The sequence below is a fragment of the Diabrotica undecimpunctata genome, chromosome 6 (genome assembly GCF_040954645.1).
Source record: "Diabrotica undecimpunctata isolate CICGRU chromosome 6, icDiaUnde3, whole genome shotgun sequence".
NCBI classification, from domain to species: domain Eukaryota; kingdom Metazoa; phylum Arthropoda; class Insecta; order Coleoptera; family Chrysomelidae; genus Diabrotica; species Diabrotica undecimpunctata.
In genome coordinates this window covers 27,106,870-27,123,987 of record NC_092808.1, presented here as the reverse complement: position 1 = coordinate 27,123,987, position 17,118 = coordinate 27,106,870, and the positions used below count along the sequence as shown (strand labels likewise).

Here is a 17,118-nt window from a genome sequence, read left to right as displayed (position 1 = left end):
CTCTACGGATGTGAAACCTGGAAAGTGACAAACACCCTCACAGACAAACTGCAGGTCTTTGTTAACAAATTTTTACGAAGAATTGTTCGTATATTCTAGAATAACACCATCAGAAACGAAGATCTGCTACACCTGACCGAACAAAAGAGGGTACAAAATGAAATTAAGTTCAGAAAGTGGGGTTGGATCGGTCACACACTCCGAAAAAATAGTTCCAGTATCGCAAAGACTGCCCTAGAGTGGAATCCCCAAGGGAAAAGAAAAAGAGGTCGCCCAGTACAAACTTGGAGAAGATCCATCATGGACAAGATAAGAGGCCAAGGAAAGTCTTGGAATGAGGTGAAGGCCTTAGCGCAAAATAGAACCCGATGGCGCGTTTTCACTGAAGCTCTATGCTCCAATTAGGAGTTCAAGAACCTTATATATATATGTAGTTAAATAAATACTTTACTCTACTCAGGTTTATCTGTCAAGATGCATGAATTGTTTGATGATAAAGAAGAACTCAGTTTTCGTGAATTTACGGTATCAGTTAAATTTTAAATTTCGTGTAGCTGATCAATAAGCCTTTTTTATTGCTCAAAGTTCCTAGAGTGCACAGAATTCGTCGGATGTCTCAGCTAAGTGACTTTGAGTGATCGTCAAGTTGCGTAAAGCCGGTTAATAGATACGAAAAATTTATAGGAATACCGACATGTCCTTACGCAGTAAGGAGCCGCAGAGCGTCTAGATCGTCGATTAAGACTTCTGGCTCTAAGAGATAGATTCAATAGTACTCGAGCCATCGCAAATCAGTGGTTTTAAGAGCATAGAAGGATGGTTGGTATATCGCCGAATACGACAGCGTGACACGGTGAAAGACGTGACCCACAATTTGAAAGAGAGTGGCACGTTCACCACACCGTGGGAGTTATGGTTTGAGGTACTATTTGCTTATGGTAGCAGATCCCTAATTTTCATTAGAGGCAATATGACAGCCCAATGGAATATTCAGTAAGCAGTGGAGTCATAATCTTATTCCATACACCATTAAAACCCGATTTTTTAACAAGACAATGCCAAACCGCATATTGCCAGTAAATCTTTAGCTTTTATGGATTAATATTAAGCTGTCTCCAATTGAACATATCTGGGACATGATCTGTCGCAGGCTCTTGAATTTGCAACTCCCTTCACAGACTTTAGCTGCTGTTATTCACGAAGTTGCAGTAGCCTGGAATAAGATACCCCAACAAGTGATGGACCACCTCATCGATGTCCAGCGGTGCCCAGTAATGTCAATGGGTGTTTAAGAGCTGTTAAAAAGGTGCTTCTGCCATAAGTCGACAAATCAAGCTAAAAATTGAATCATTTATTAAATACCTCATTATTATGAACCCCTAGTCCCCTAAGCTATACTCTTTTATTAAACTATACAGACTTGATCACCAAATAAGACCTGTAGTTTCTTTTTATACAGCTCCGTCATTTAAACTAAAAAAAAAATGTTATTTTCACTTACTTAAATAACTCAAAAGTCTGTTTCTCTAGAGACGTCTAACCAGATCAATGTTGTAAAAGAACTGGCCTTAACACTACTAAGGTAAAGTCATCGTCACAAATACGACTATAGTCCCTAATATAAGGAGCAGAATAAAACACAGAATGACAACGATTATAAAAGACTTACTTCTTTATGATTTTTAAGAAATTGTTAAGTTTTTACCTTACCTTCAGTATTTTAAACACAACAACGAATCGAAATATACAATATTTAAAAAACAACACGAATAGAATGAATAAATTTTAAAATCCGATATGGTCTAGTGGCTAGGATACCTGGCTCTCACCCAGGAGGCTCGGGTTCGATTCCCGGTATCGGAAAAATCTTTTTAATATGTATTAAAATTTGTGTGACCATTCTGTACGTGTATATAATGAAGACTAAAAAAAAGACGAACAAATCAATCGTATTTTTAATCAAATCTTTGAAAATATTCTTGTATAAATAGAAAAAAATCAAACCCATTAATAGTATTAATTTTTTTATTTTTTTAAGCAAATTATATAAAAAATGGTCGAGCTGCAGGCCCGGAGGAAATTCCAAAAGAACTAATCAAATGCGGCAATAACAAACTATTTGAACGATTAACCTGGTGTATAAACCAATATCTAAACGATGCACCAGTCCCGCATGAGTGGAAAGTATCCTTCATATCATCTATACATAAGAAGGGAAGTAAACTGGACTGCTCAAACTATCGAGGTATATCAGTAACCAGTACCTTAAGTCGCCTATATGGAAGGATACTTCGAGACATTATCGAACAAGAATATAAGGAACAAGAAGAAGAGGAACAATCTGGCTTTAGAGCGGGAAGGAGCTGCACCGATAATGTGTTTGTTTTGAAACAAATAATAGAAAAAAGATCAAGTACCAACCAAGAAACCCACCTTATGTTTATAGACCTTCAGAAGGCCTATGATACTGTACCCGCTAAAAAGCTATGGAAAGTTTTGCAGGAAACAAACATTAACCACACAGTAATTAACGCCCTTAAACAACTTTATGAAGGATCAACGTCGGGAATAAAAATTGGAAATAGACTTTCAAAAAAAATTCCTGTAAACAAGGGACTTTGGCAGGGGTGTTGCATATCCCCCACATTGTTTAAAATCTACGTGGCGAAAGCACTGTATCAGTGGAAGAGAAAGTGCAGACGAATGGGCATTGACCTGGGAGAAATTTGCCTATATACCCTACAGTTTGCAGACGATCAAGTCCTTATAGCCAACGATAAAGAAGACCTGACATATATGGCCAGAAAACTACTGGAAGAATACAAAAAGTGGGGTTTAGAACTCAATACACAAAAAACAAAATATCTCTCAATAGGCGCAGAACTATCCAACATTCAGATGGACACAACCGAAATTGCATTCTGCACTTAATATACCTACCTAGGAATTGATTTCGACACCACAGGCACAGACAATAGGGAAATTAGAAAACGAATAACCCAGGCCCGTAGAACAATTGGATGCCTTAACGGAGTTCTTTGGAGCTCAGAAATTGGTAAAAGACGAAAATACAATATATATGAATCTCTCATAAAAACCAGCTTAACCTGTGGTACAGAGACATGGAGACTAACAGAAAGCAATTAAAGAAAACTCAAAGCAACAGAAATGGATGTATTTAGACGATCACTTCGAATATCTAGGGCAGACAGAATTAGAAACGATGAAATAAGGAATCGGATGGGGGTAGATGGATCACTAGCAACAGACATAGAAAGGAAACAACTTATATGGTATGGCCATGTTCAAAGAATGCCAGAAACAAGACTACCAAAAATCGCCATGAAATGGATACCACCAAATCGTAAGAAACGAGGAAGACCAAAAAGAACATGGAAGGAGGGAATAACAAAGGCAATGAGCTCCCGAGACTTGACCGAAGAACAATGGAATGATAGAAATTCGAGAAAATTAGGCATCGGACAACGACGCAAGACGTTTTGAAACCGATATATATATATATATATATATATATATATATATATATATATATATATATATATATATATATATATAAATGTATATATATATATATATATATATATATATATATATATATATATATATATATATATATATATATATATATATATATATATATATAGCAAGTTATATAAATTATAGGAGGACGGGTTCGATTCCCGGTATCAGAACACACTTTTTGTGCATACAAATGATATTAACATTGAATCTCCTGACCAACATTTTCGTTCAGCACCAACCTAACTCAAAAGACGCAGAAACATAAATTTATTCTTGATCAAACCTTTCATCATACGAGTATAATCTAGATAGAAAAGAAACAAATTAAACCTATTAATAATTTTGTTTTTTTAGCCAAATTACACAAACTTTATGACTTGGTCATCTGGAAAACTGACACATATCCGATATGGTTTAAAATAATTTTCTACCTTAATAAAATTTCTTTGATTATATTAAACGTTCCTAATTAAATAAAAAAAGGCCCCTAAACATGAATATATCTACTTTAAATTGAAAGAAAAAAAGATTTTCCGGGATTGTCAACAGGAAAACTTGATACTCACTCCGATATGGTCTAGTGGCTAGGATACCTGGCTTTCACCCAGGAGGCTCGGGTTCGATTCCCGGTATCGGAAAAATTTTATTTTTGTACTATAGTAATGAAAATAAATTAAATAATTTTGTAATTAAATAAAATTTCTTACATTATAATAAATTTTCGTAATTAAATTTAAAAAAAGTTCCCTTAACATGAATATCTACTTTAAATTGAAAGAAACAAATATTTTCCGGGATGGTCAACAGGAAAACTTGGTTCTTACTCCGATATGGTCTAGTGGCTAGGATACCTGGCTTTCACCCAGGAGGCTCGGGTTCGATTCCCGGTATCGGAAAAAATTTTTTTATATATTTTTTAATACTATACTAATGAAAATAAATAAAATAATTTTCTAGTTAAATAAAATTTTTTATATTAGATCAATATAATTGTCAAAATAACTGTCAAACTTAATGTGAATTTTGGGGTTCTCTCGGAAAAATATTAATTTTTGGCGGTTCTCTGAAGATATTGTACTTGTGCTAACTAATTATTAATCTTCTCGAGATTTGGTAATTTTAGATTGATTATTGGTAAATAATTAAATTTTTATTTATCCAGTCAATATGAAATAAAAGTGAGCACTAAGTGAAGTGAAAATGTTTCCAACAAGGAACGGACAAGAATCAAGTGATTTTTAGTACCCTACAGTGCAGGTTCCAACTGTAATGCAGAACGACCCTACAAACATAATACATCCGTATTACCAAATAAGTCAAATAAATACTCATGATCCACCATTGTGCCCACATCAACCAACAGTCAACCAAATGATATCTTTTGATAATTATCAACAACAAAATCAGATCTAGACAAAAGTTGCCCAGCAAACCAACTTTTCTGATTCTACATCAAACTCTCAAGCTAACTTAAACTTAACAAACAATTCAGAAACACATAATGAATATGATTCGATGTCAGACGAAGAACATAAAGACTCTAAAAATAATAAACACCTATGCAAACAATAAGATCAAAAAGAAAAAGGCTCAAACGTCAAGATTAAAAAAAAAGAAGCTCCAATTACACCCTCAAATATGTTTCAGCCACTTTCAAAGGAAAACTCTGTAAATAATACGAATAAAAATCTACTAATCTCAAAACCCCCTCCAATTTTTATATATGATGGGAATAACTTTAGCAAAATGATAGATACTTTAGCTCAAGCAGTAGAAGTAGAAAGTTTACTAAAGCCTTAAAAAACAACTCAATAAAATTTTTTACCAAAGACACCTGAATCCTACAGAAAACTAATAAATCACGTACGAGAGGAAAAAATCGTCCACCACACATATACCAACCTAAGGAAGAGAGAGTATACAGAACAGTTATTCGAGATCTACATCATTCCTTTCGGATAGATAAAGTCAAAGCGTCAATCCAGAAAAAGGGTCATAAGGTAAGGAACGTTACAAATGTTAGACACAGATTGAGCCGTGAACTCTTACCATTATTTTTGCGGATCTCGAGTCTCAAACGAACAAAGAAATATTAGAACTACAGTATATACATGATTGTAAAATAAGGGTAGAACCACCAAGAATTAAAAGAAATATACCACAATGTACACGATGTCAAGAATATGGTCACACTAAAACGTACTGTGGAAAACCATATAACCACACAAAGGACTGCAAGAAACGAAAAAACACGCCAGCACTGTAACGGAGACCATCCTTCTAATTATAAAAAATTGGTGCTCACTCCGATATGGTCTAATGGCTAGGATACCTGGCTTTCACCCAGGTGGTTCGACACTAGGTAGTTTTGACACTATATAATGAAAATAAATAAAATAATTTTCTAGCTAAATAAATTTTTTTATGTAATATCAAATCTTAGTAATTATAGAAAAAAAAAATTGAAAATAATAAAGATTTTCCGAAATGGTCAACAGGAAAACTTTGTCCTCACTCCGATATGGTCTAGTGGCTAGGATACCTGGCTTTCACCCAGGAGGCTCGGGTTCGATTCCCGGTATCGGAAAATGTTTTTTGACACTATATAATGAGAATAAATAAAAGAATTTTCTAGCTAAAATTTTTTTTATTATAATATCAAATCTTAGTAATTAAAGAAACAAGTCCCCTTAACATGAATATCTACTTTAATTTATTATACTATAATAATAAAAATAAATAAAATTTTTCTAGCTAAATAAAATTTTTTATATTATATCAAATCTTGGTAATCAAAGAAAAAAGTCACCTAACATGAATATCTACTTTAAATTGTACGAAATAAAGATTTTCCGGGATGGTCAACAGGAAAACTTGGTCATCACTCCGATATGGTCTAGTGGCTAGGATACCTGGCTCTCACCCAGGAGGCTCGGGTTCGATTCCCGGTATCGGAAGAATTTTATTTTTTATACTATAAAAATGGAAATAACTAATATAATTTTCTATCAAAATAAAATTTCTTAGATTATATTAAATTTTCATAATTAAATAACAAAAATCCCCTTAACATGAATACTTTAAGTTGAATGAAATAACCACATATTCTGCGGCATGATCAACATGAAAATTTTAAGTGAGAAAATAAATAAAATAATTGAAGTGAAGTCAGAAAATAAATAAAGTAAATCTTAGTAATTAAAGTGAAAAGTCCTCTGAACAGGAATATCTACTTTAAATTGAAAGAAACAAAAATTTTCCGGGATGGTCAACAGGAAAACTTGGTCATCACTCCGATATGGTCTAGTGGCTAGGATACCTGGCTTTCACCCAGGAGGCTCGGGTTCGATTCCCGGTATCGGAAGAATTTTATTTTTTATACTATAAAAATGGAAATAAATAAAATAATTTTCTATCTAAATAAAATTTCTTAGATTATATTAAGTCTTCGTAATTAAATACCAAGAAGTCCCCATAACATGAATACTTTAAGTTGAAATGAAATAACCACATATTTTGCGGCATGATCAACATGAAAATTTGGAGTGAGAAAATAAATAAAATAATTGAAGTGGAATGAGAAAATAAATAAAGTAAATTTTAGTAATTAAAGTAAAAAGTCCTCTTAACACGAATATCTACTTTAAATTGTACGAAATAAAAATTTTCCGGGATGGTCAACAGGAAAACTTGATCCTCATTCCGATATGGTCTAGTGGCTAGGATACCTGGCTTTCACCCAGGAGGCTCGGGTTCGATTCCCGGTATCGGAAAAATTCTATTTTTTATACTATAAAAATGGAAATAAATAAAATAATTTTCTATCTAAATAAAATTTCTTAGATTATATTAAGTCTTCGTAATTAAATAACAAGAAGTCCCCATAACATGAATACTTTAAGTTGAAATGAAATAACCACATATATTGCGGCATGATCAACATGAAAATTTGGAGTGAGAAAATAAATAAAATAATTGAAGTGGAATGAGAAAATAAATAAAGTAAATTTTAGTAATCAAAGTAAAAAGTCCTCTTAACACGAATATCTACTTTAAATTGTACGAAATAAAGATTTTCCGGGATGGTCAACAGGAAAACTTGATCCTCATTCCGATATGGTCTAGTGGCTAGGATACCTGGCTTTCACCCAGGAGGCTCGGGTTCGATTCCCGGTATCGGAAAAATTCTATTTTTTATACTATAAAAATGGAAATAAATAAAATAATTTTCTATCTAAATAAAATTTCTTTGATTATATTAAGTCTTCGTAATTAAATAACAAGAAGTCCCCATAACATGAATACTTTAAGTTGAAATGAAATAACCACATATTTTGCGGCATGATCAACATGAAAATTTGGAGTGAGAAAATAAATAAAATAATTGAAGTGGAATGAGAAAATAAATAAAGTAAATCTTAGTAATTAAAGTGAAAAGTTCTCTTAACATGAATATCTACTTTAAATTGAAAGAAACAAAGATTTTCCGGGATGGTCAACAGGAAAACTTGGCCCACACTCCGATATGGTCTAGTGGCTAGGATACCTGGCTTTCACCCAGGAGGCTCGGGTTCGATTCCCGGTATCGGAAAAATTCTATTTTTTATACTATAAAAATGGAAATAAATAAAATAATTTTCTATCTAAATAAAATTTCTTAGATTATATTAAGTCTTCGTAATTAAATAACAAGAAGTCCCCATAACATGAATACTTTAAGTTGAAATGAAATAACCACATATTTTGCGGCATGATCAACATGAAAATTTGGAGTGAGAAAATAAATAAAATAATTGAAGTGGAATGAGAAAATAAATAAAGTAAATCTTAGTAATTAAAGTGAAAAGTTCTCTTAACATGAATATCTACTTTAAATTGTACGAAATAAAGATTTTCCGGGATGGTCAACAGGAAAACTTGATCCTCATTCCGATATGGTCTAGTGGCTAGGATACCTGGCTTTCACCCAGGAGGCTCGGGTTCGATTCCCGGTATCGGAAAAAATTTATTTTTGACACTATGTAATGAAAAGAAATAAAATAATTTTTTAGTGAAACAAAATTTCTTACTTAATACCAAATCTTAGTTATTAAAGAAAAAAATTTCCTCTAACTTAAATATCTACAGTTCATTCAAATTCGACGTGCATTAAAAGTATACAAAACCGGGCTATGCTACGTAAGACTCCATAGGCGTGCGGTTTTGCTTTCATATTTCCTATTTCCTATCAAATTAATAAAATAGTATGTACAATTAAAGATTTGTTTACTATGAACAACGAAGATAAAATATACAATGTTAGTATTCATTTTTAAAGGAAATTCAAAATTAGCTTCCCTACTGTAAAATAAAAAGAAGCTTATGGTTTGACAAAAATAATAAAGCAGTAATTGCAACGTTTTTTTGACACTTAAACGATCGTAATCGAAACATCAAATACACTTATTTTTTAAAGTAAATTGTGTGTTAGTTCGCATCAAAAGTAGTAACTTATTATTATGTTTTCAGTTTTTATTTGAAAAACAATAAAACTCACGTGATCCAGATTACAAATGTTACCAGAAATTGAAATCCCATTTTACATAAATTTTGCAAATTTGAATACAGATATACCTTAACTTAAAATGTTTTCATAAACGAAAATTTTGTATTAAAAAATATAAGGTATTGCACTTTGAGAAGTGCCGCCGCCAGAAGTAAAAACTTCTTAAATTGCGTTGAAATTATGAGTATTAATATCTAAGAGCTTCCGGTTTAAACGGCCAGAGTAGTATTTTCTACTCAGCCAGAGGCCTTCTTTAAGTCAATAAATCAAAATTTGTCTTACGGTACATTTTTTTTCATCCATAGTGCGCTATGATATCTCAGGTGTAACGATACGTCCATTAATAACAAAGATGCCGTGTAGTGCCCTTTTGATAGTCGCCTTGTTTGTTTTTTCTATCTTAATATAACCGTTATCTCTCTCCTTTAATGTTCTATGCGCATGTGAGAATTCAATCAGTTGTTTATTTTGTAGTCAACCAGAGGCCTTCTTGAAGCCAATAAATCAAATTTTGTCTTATAGTAAATTTATTTTCATCCATAGTGCCCTATATATCTCGTATGTAACTATACGTCCAATAATAACGAACATGCTGTGTAGTGCCCTTTTGGTAGTCGTCTTGTTTGTTTTGTCTATCGTAATATAATCTTTATCCCCTTACCTTTCATTTTCTATGCTGAATGTTAGCATTCAATCAGTTGTTTATTTTGAACTCAGCCAGAGGCCTTCCTTGATTCAATAAATCAAAATTTGTCTTATAGTAAATCTATTTTCATCCATAGCGTCCTATGATATCTCGTATGTAACTATACGTCCATTAATAACGAAGATGCTATGTAGTGCCGTTTTGGTAGTCATCTTGTTTGTTTTGTCTATCTTAATATAATCGTTATCCCCTCCCCTTTCATTTTCTATGTCGCATGTTAGGATTCAATCAGTTGTTTATTTGGAACTCAACCAGAGGCCTTCCTTGAGTCAATAATCAAAATTTGTTTTATAGTATATCTATTTACGATACGAACGTCTCGAAGATGGTAGATGGAACAAAGAAGTCGGAAACTGGCGACCGTACGATGCGAAGAGACCAAGAGGAAGACCTCAAATGCGCTGGAGCGACGATATCAAAATAATCGCAGGACCAATGTGGAAACGCCTAGCACACAACAGGGATGAATGGCGAGAAATGGGAGAGGAATTTATTCGACAATTCGGATAGAAAAAGGGCTATAAAAAAAAATATATATATTTTCATCCATAGCGTTCTATGATATCTCGTATGTAACTATACGTCCATTAATAACGAAGATGTTGTGTAGTGCCGTTGTGGTAGTGGTCTTGTTTGTTTTGTCCATCTTTATCCCATCCCCTTTCATTTTCTATGTCGCATGTTAGGATTCGATCAGTTGTTTATTTTGAACTCAGCCAGAGGTCTTCCTTAAGTCAATAAATCAAAATGTGTCTATAATAAATTTATTTTCATTCATAGTGCCTTATGATATCTCATATGTAACTATACGTTCTATATAATCAAAATCTGCAGTTAGATACTGCAGCTCTATCTTGTATTTAGTGTAGAAATGTTTAGAAAGGTTTTCGAAACCCCGCCCATTGTGACGTCAGAGGTGAGGTAGTCCATTAATAAACACAACTGACCGTTTCCACTAAACAGACTCGAGTTTCAAAAACTCGGGACTCGAAAAACAAAACGAACTGTTTCAAAACACGACAGTCTTTAAAAAGTTTGTGAAAAGTTGCTATTTTGTTTTATTGGACACGAGTTTGTGTTTTGTTTTTATTTTGTCCGTTTGGTGGAAAACCGCCATTAGATATTACATTTAATTTTAAAACAATTTTTACATATTTAATTTAATTTTATTAATTCAATGCATTACAATAACGAATTCACATATTATGTTGTTGGAAAACCTCATTCTAACATTTATTAATTTAATTTTATCTTTGTTATTCTTCTGATTATAAAATATAAATGATAACATTTATTATAAATATAAATGAATAAAGCACTATAATTCCCTGACGCACGCCCTGGCTAAAATATTATCACTAGAACAACTAACAGTGGTCCAACTAAGTTATAGCAATTCTTCCGCGTATTGAATTGAAATTAACACAAATTTGTATTTTCAAGCATGGCCTATAGAAAAACTTGGTCCTCACTCCGATATGGTCTAGTGGCTAGGATACCTGGCTTTCACCCAGGAGGCTCGGGTTCGATTCCCGGTATCGGAAAATATTTTCTATTTAATAAATAGAAATTCTTTGATTCCAATTCGTTCACTAAACCCTTTACCGAAAGTAGATTAAATTATTTTATAATAAAAACTTAAAAAAGCAGAAATATGAAAACTGGCAGACAATCTGTGAAAATTTTAAAAAGCAGAAAAACTCCTGGATTGAAAAACTTCTTAACAGGATCAATCAAATGCGGACCAAAATCATTATACTATTATCCCTGATTGGTATTTAAGCTTTATATTAACTCCGAAGTGATTTCGAGCTTTCTTTAATTAATTTATAAAATAAACTTCAACTTATAAACTTCTTTAATAAGTTTAAATACAATAAAGGAAAAAAAATGTGTTCCGCTCTCTCATATCTTCCTTTACGTTACTATTTCGTTAACATAAAATAAACCTTATAGAAATATGTAAGTATTATATTAAGAAATTTACTCGATTAGCATCTTTAACAACGTAAACGAGGAGAAGCTATAAAAATCGTGACCGAACTTGGATGTATTCCTAAGGACATGACAGATGCTCCTTGTTTTTCGATAATATTCCTTAAGAAGTTTGACACACCACGATTTAAGGCTACATTTCATTTCATTATTTCAACATGTTATGTATTCAAAGATTTCGTTTGGTATTACAAATCACGAGAAGCTTGTCTTTGATTATCTGAAATTATCGAGTTGCTTCGATATCCTCGATATATTAAAATTACTTACTGCAACAGAGTTCCCAAGGTAGTAAATTTTTAAGTCTATCCAATTACATGGTTGATGTTTAAAGGTATTATCAAAATTGGTATGCATTAAATTAACAAATTAAAATTAACAACTTAACAAATACAAATATTGTTTGTAGCAAGTCAAAAAAAATACATATTATATAAAAAAGGAATATAAAACGTAACTTAAATATATCACAAATAAAAACACATATTAAACAGAAAAAGATTTATGGCAAAGTCACGGTAAGCAGTTCACTGGATGTTCTGCAATGAGTCATATATTCTTCCGGGCAGTAAAACAATGTTTCAGATGATATTTTTTTATATTTTTTCGAAACTGTTATAGTTTAGCTGTTTAATACCTACCAGATTCCAAAACTGTGGCGTAAATCAAAAGTAGTAGCCCTTCCGAAACCTGGGAAAGACTCTGAACTAGCGAGTAGCTACCGTACGATATCTCTGCTATGCCATTTGTATAAATTGTATGAACGCCTCATTTTAAACCGCATCCAGGAAACATTAGATGCAAAACTAATGCCACAACAAGCAGGCTTCAGATCAGGTAAATCATGTACAGGCCAAGTGCTGAACCTAACAGAATACATAGAGGAGGGATTTGAGCAGAAAGGGATAGTGGGAGTAGCCTTGATAGACCTCACAGCGGCCTATAATACGATAAATCACAGAACCTTGCTAAGATATATAACACTGTGCTTGACTATGACCTGGTAAATATCATTAGATCACTGTTGTGTAATAGACGTTTCTACGTTGTGCTAAATGGAAAGAAGAGCATATGGAGAACCCAAAAAAAAATGGCCTATCTCAAGAAAGCGTTCTGGCGCCGTCCTTATTTAACATCTACACCAACGACCAACCAATGCACCCTCATACTGAGAGTTTTGTCTACTCTGATGACCTTTGTAATCAAGGAAAAGGTTTATGAGAAATGTCAGCGTCGAACCACCCGAACTGTTCCCTCTACATCCAGAACGACCTAATGGAATGAACCTGGACTGGAGAACCTGGCGGACACTCAATCGCATACGCACAGGTGTTGCCCCTGTAAAACAGAACCTCATTAAACGGGACATCAAGACAGACAGCGACGCACTTTGTGAATGTGGGGAAATACAGAACGTGGAGCACCTGAGAGTATGTAGACTTTGCCCAGCCCAGCTTATCCATAAGCTTAAGAGGGATACCTTTGATTTCATAGTAATTTAATTTGTGGAGCAAAATGTCGTATGAAACGCAGTCAAAAGCGACAAGTCGCAAAGATAAATTGCTATGCGTTTGCCGCGTTCAAGGCCCTCAATCACCTCGCTCACAATATTAAATACCACGTTCGTAGTAGAACGAGCACTCCTGAATCCATATTGTGAGTTGCTAAAGTAATTATTTGACTCAAAAGAGGAATAAAATTGTTGTTCGATAACCTTTTCAATCACTTTTTTTGTAAATAGTTAGTACTTTTGAGTATTTTAGTACTTCCTGAAATACTCCAACTTATAGAATTAAATTAATAAGATGAGTGAAAGGTGTTAAGACTTTATTATTTGAGAGATCTCTTCTTCCACAACGGGACGGAAAAAAGGACTTGCTCGGAGAAGGCTCTTGAAGAAAAAAATGATAAAGTGTTTTTAATGATAAAACTTTCGGTCATTATTCAACAATTTTCTGAAATAATGATAAGATGTAGAGATACAAGCCAAATTAACACGACTTTGTCCACAAGAAATCTTAAGATTTATTATAACTTAGAAGTTATAATATTTGTGAACATTTTGTCAAAGAAAACGTTAAATAATTGGCACTGATTTAATTAAAATACACAAAGTAGATTGTTTCCAACGTGACAATAGGGAATAATGATATTTGTTACTGTCTTCTTTAGAAAATTAAAATTTAAGATATTTAATTTTTGAAATTGTGGTATAACAAAAAATAAATTACATGCTTTTAAAACATCGAAAATCTCAGAGTTTTTGAAAATAATTGCTTGGGCGTCTATTAAACTTGTCTGTGGTAGCTTCCTACCTAATACGAACTACTTCAGAAAGCTGTGTTTTTCCTCTATTCAAAGAGAAACAGCCAACTTCCATTTCCACTTCAAAGAAATCGACAACCCGTGAAGATCTTACAGATCTAACTGTGAAAATAAAAGGAAAAAGTCAATAAATCAACGAAAGATGGTAGCACTTAACATCTTTTATTCTTTCCAATTCTTTGAAAAACGTCGTTCAGTGTAGCGGCAGGATTGACTTTATGGGGACGAGATGAGAATGGCTCATCCTTATAGTTCTGCTTTTGCGAAGGACCTAAAACGATTTCTAAAAATAGTTATTTGAACAATAGTGTTAAAACATCAATATTTCTTTAGAAACATTTTAACATACCATACCACATTTTTACAAATTATTTACAAAACAGAACAAAAGTTAATAAACAGCTTTTCATTGTTTATTACAATTTAAGGGATATCGTTTTGAAGCTACATTCTTGGGATATTTTTGTGTTATTTACTATCTTTATTGGGAATTAACCATATATTTAGTTTAAAATACGTTTATTGTGACATTTCGACCTCGACTTGATTGGAAATCGTTCTCAAAATGCAAATTAAACACATTTTGTTTTATTACTAGGTAACACAAAAAGTTTGTCTAATTTCATTTTATGTGCCTAATTCATGAAAATTGAGATATATAAATATAAAATAAAATAACTATAAATATAATTTATTTTAAAGTAGAGGACTTTGAGAGTAAAATGATAAAGTTACAGCCAGATATGCCCAACGTCCTATCTATAGTACACCTAAAGGTAGTCCGATCCTGTCTCATTCTTGCACACGGCACAGTATAATAACTAAATGTTGACTGCAGGGGTACACGTAAACTCATCACCAATTACCATAAATACCCTCGAACATAGTACAAACTCATCACCGACATAAAAGTAGGGTTTTCAAAATAGACCCTAAGAGATTGGTAAACGGATCACTGGCCTACCTGCACCCCGGATCAGGTATAGAGCATAAAATCCAAGCAAACTGCTAGTTTTTGGTAATTTCACAGAATAATCCAAATCCAGATGTCTTAAATGCAACTGCAATTTATTGGTTTTTATTTGGGAATTCCACAAAATTCTATTGATAGCTACCTAAAATCATGCGAAAAGAAAAATTTCTCTTTATTTGTCCTTGTTTCTTCAACATGGATAGTGAACTGCTAATTTATTACGTCCTGAGCCAACGCGGACAAAAAATGATGGTTATCAATAATTTCAAATTTCAATTGATTGCGAAAGACTCTAAAAAAATCGAATTGCCTTTTGTGGACTTGTACGACGAAAGGGTGTAAGGCTAAATGTCATACAACTGGTGAGTAGAAATGTTATACCGTTTTTGTTTAGTTGTTTCGCACTGGTTTTCGCGAATAATCCTGATCAAACAGAGAAAAATCAGTGTAATTAAGTTCTTTAAGTTAACTGTATAAGATGTTTCTTGTAGGCAAGGCATAATATTACTTTGTTGCTGTAGATTACCTTTTCTGATATTATATTTTGAGATTTCTAATTAAATTATTAAAGTCACATTGTTATATATGTATATATATATATATATATATATATATATATATATATATATATATATATATATATATATATATATATATGCAGGGTATCCAATTAAGTCGGCACCATATGTGAAACCTTTTTATTTTTAGTTCTATGAATTTTGTTATATAAAATAATTATGTTACATAAAAAGTTTTTAATGATCTAAAACCTAGAATACAATGATCAGATATAAAATTTTTTTTAGTTGTATATGCGGTTTGTCAAAAAAAAAAATGAATTGTGGATATTCTCAAGTCTTAATAAAATTCATGTTGTTTAACGAACCGCGTAACTGACTGAAGAATACCAATATCTGATTCTGATGACTGAAATTCTAGATCATTCAGAACTAGAGAATAAATTTTTTTTCATAAAACTAAAAATAAAAAAATTTTCCATATGGTACCAACTTAATTGGACTCTTATATACATATACTGAAAAAGCGATAAACGCTTGTAGTCAACGCTGATCAGTTAGACTACAAACACAACTATATATTTGGGTGTGCAGCCGAAGATAGGACAAAGAAGTACTCTTTTTAAACTACCAAGCATTCGCAAATCTCTATTTGCATCATCAGGGTGCTACAATAAACAAAATTAGTACAAATTACAGAATAAAAATTATTTTGTATCTTACACTAATTGAGGTTAGTTGTCATGATGTTTATGAAATGAAATGAACAACTCATCTGACTCCTACAAATAATGGCGAAAACTAACCAAAAAAATGTAAAAATATTGCTTTTAAAAGCACTCTAATTGTGGGATCTTTGTACAAGTCATTGAAAGATAAAGTACAGGAAGCTGTACTTAAGCATTTTGATACATTCTGTCATAATAAATGCATTGCTGATTAATTCAAATTTAAAAATTTCCGCCACTGATGCCATAAAATTTAAAGCTTTGCACGTGTAAAAAATTAGGTTTCCTTCGACTTCAATGCACTAATAGCACACTCAAGTTTTTAGCTTTTCCTATTTTTCAGATATTTTATATTTACTAACTGTCCAAAATCGTGTATTATTTTCAAAATAGTCAAATAACGCCAAAACGGTAAGACTTAGATCGAATGTATGCAAATTATCTCGAGAATTCAATGAGAAATATAAAAATGCAATGAAAATCAAATAACGAAGTTGGGACTACTTCCGATATAAACAAAAATAGCACATATTGACAAATATTTTCATTTTAAAGTTCACTATCGAAATCCTATGCAACTAAATTTTTAGATCTCAAAACCATTTAAATTGGCAGATACGTCTAATAGGCCACACCGTGAGACATATTAATATATCAGTTAAATTTTAAAGCAACTTACTTAAAATAATTTATGAACTTATTAAATTATCACATAAACGAGAAGTATAACAGGTAAGAGGCAATCTTTCGCATTAGAAACCAGGCAAAAATCCCGGTGATGAGTT

At 32.4% G+C, this 17,118-nt stretch overlaps 11 non-coding genes across 11 annotated transcripts; all 11 read left to right on the top strand.

Moving 5' to 3' along the window:
• The first annotated feature begins 1,791 nt into the window (after positions 1 to 1,791).
• TRNAE-CUC (transfer RNA glutamic acid (anticodon CUC)) lies at positions 1,792 to 1,863 on the top strand. The gene has a single exon. It is a non-coding gene; the product is annotated as a tRNA-Glu (tRNA).
• Positions 1,864 to 4,109: 2,246 nt separating this feature from the next.
• Positions 4,110 to 4,181, top strand: TRNAE-UUC (transfer RNA glutamic acid (anticodon UUC)). Its single transcript has one exon. It is a non-coding gene; the product is annotated as a tRNA-Glu (tRNA).
• A 186-nt stretch (positions 4,182 to 4,367) lies between these two features.
• TRNAE-UUC (transfer RNA glutamic acid (anticodon UUC)) lies at positions 4,368 to 4,439 on the top strand. The gene has a single exon. It is a non-coding gene; the product is annotated as a tRNA-Glu (tRNA).
• A 1,619-nt stretch (positions 4,440 to 6,058) lies between these two features.
• On the top strand, positions 6,059 to 6,130 carry TRNAE-UUC (transfer RNA glutamic acid (anticodon UUC)). The gene has a single exon. It is a non-coding gene; the product is annotated as a tRNA-Glu (tRNA).
• Positions 6,131 to 6,428: 298 nt separating this feature from the next.
• Positions 6,429 to 6,500, top strand: TRNAE-CUC (transfer RNA glutamic acid (anticodon CUC)). Its single transcript has one exon. It is a non-coding gene; the product is annotated as a tRNA-Glu (tRNA).
• A 335-nt stretch (positions 6,501 to 6,835) lies between these two features.
• On the top strand, positions 6,836 to 6,907 carry TRNAE-UUC (transfer RNA glutamic acid (anticodon UUC)). Its single transcript has one exon. It is a non-coding gene; the product is annotated as a tRNA-Glu (tRNA).
• A 337-nt stretch (positions 6,908 to 7,244) lies between these two features.
• TRNAE-UUC (transfer RNA glutamic acid (anticodon UUC)) lies at positions 7,245 to 7,316 on the top strand. Its single transcript has one exon. It is a non-coding gene; the product is annotated as a tRNA-Glu (tRNA).
• A 337-nt stretch (positions 7,317 to 7,653) lies between these two features.
• On the top strand, positions 7,654 to 7,725 carry TRNAE-UUC (transfer RNA glutamic acid (anticodon UUC)). Its single transcript has one exon. It is a non-coding gene; the product is annotated as a tRNA-Glu (tRNA).
• Positions 7,726 to 8,062: 337 nt separating this feature from the next.
• On the top strand, positions 8,063 to 8,134 carry TRNAE-UUC (transfer RNA glutamic acid (anticodon UUC)). The gene has a single exon. It is a non-coding gene; the product is annotated as a tRNA-Glu (tRNA).
• Positions 8,135 to 8,471: 337 nt separating this feature from the next.
• On the top strand, positions 8,472 to 8,543 carry TRNAE-UUC (transfer RNA glutamic acid (anticodon UUC)). The gene has a single exon. It is a non-coding gene; the product is annotated as a tRNA-Glu (tRNA).
• A 2,723-nt stretch (positions 8,544 to 11,266) lies between these two features.
• Positions 11,267 to 11,338, top strand: TRNAE-UUC (transfer RNA glutamic acid (anticodon UUC)). The gene has a single exon. It is a non-coding gene; the product is annotated as a tRNA-Glu (tRNA).
• The last annotated feature ends 5,780 nt before the right edge of the window (positions 11,339 to 17,118 follow it).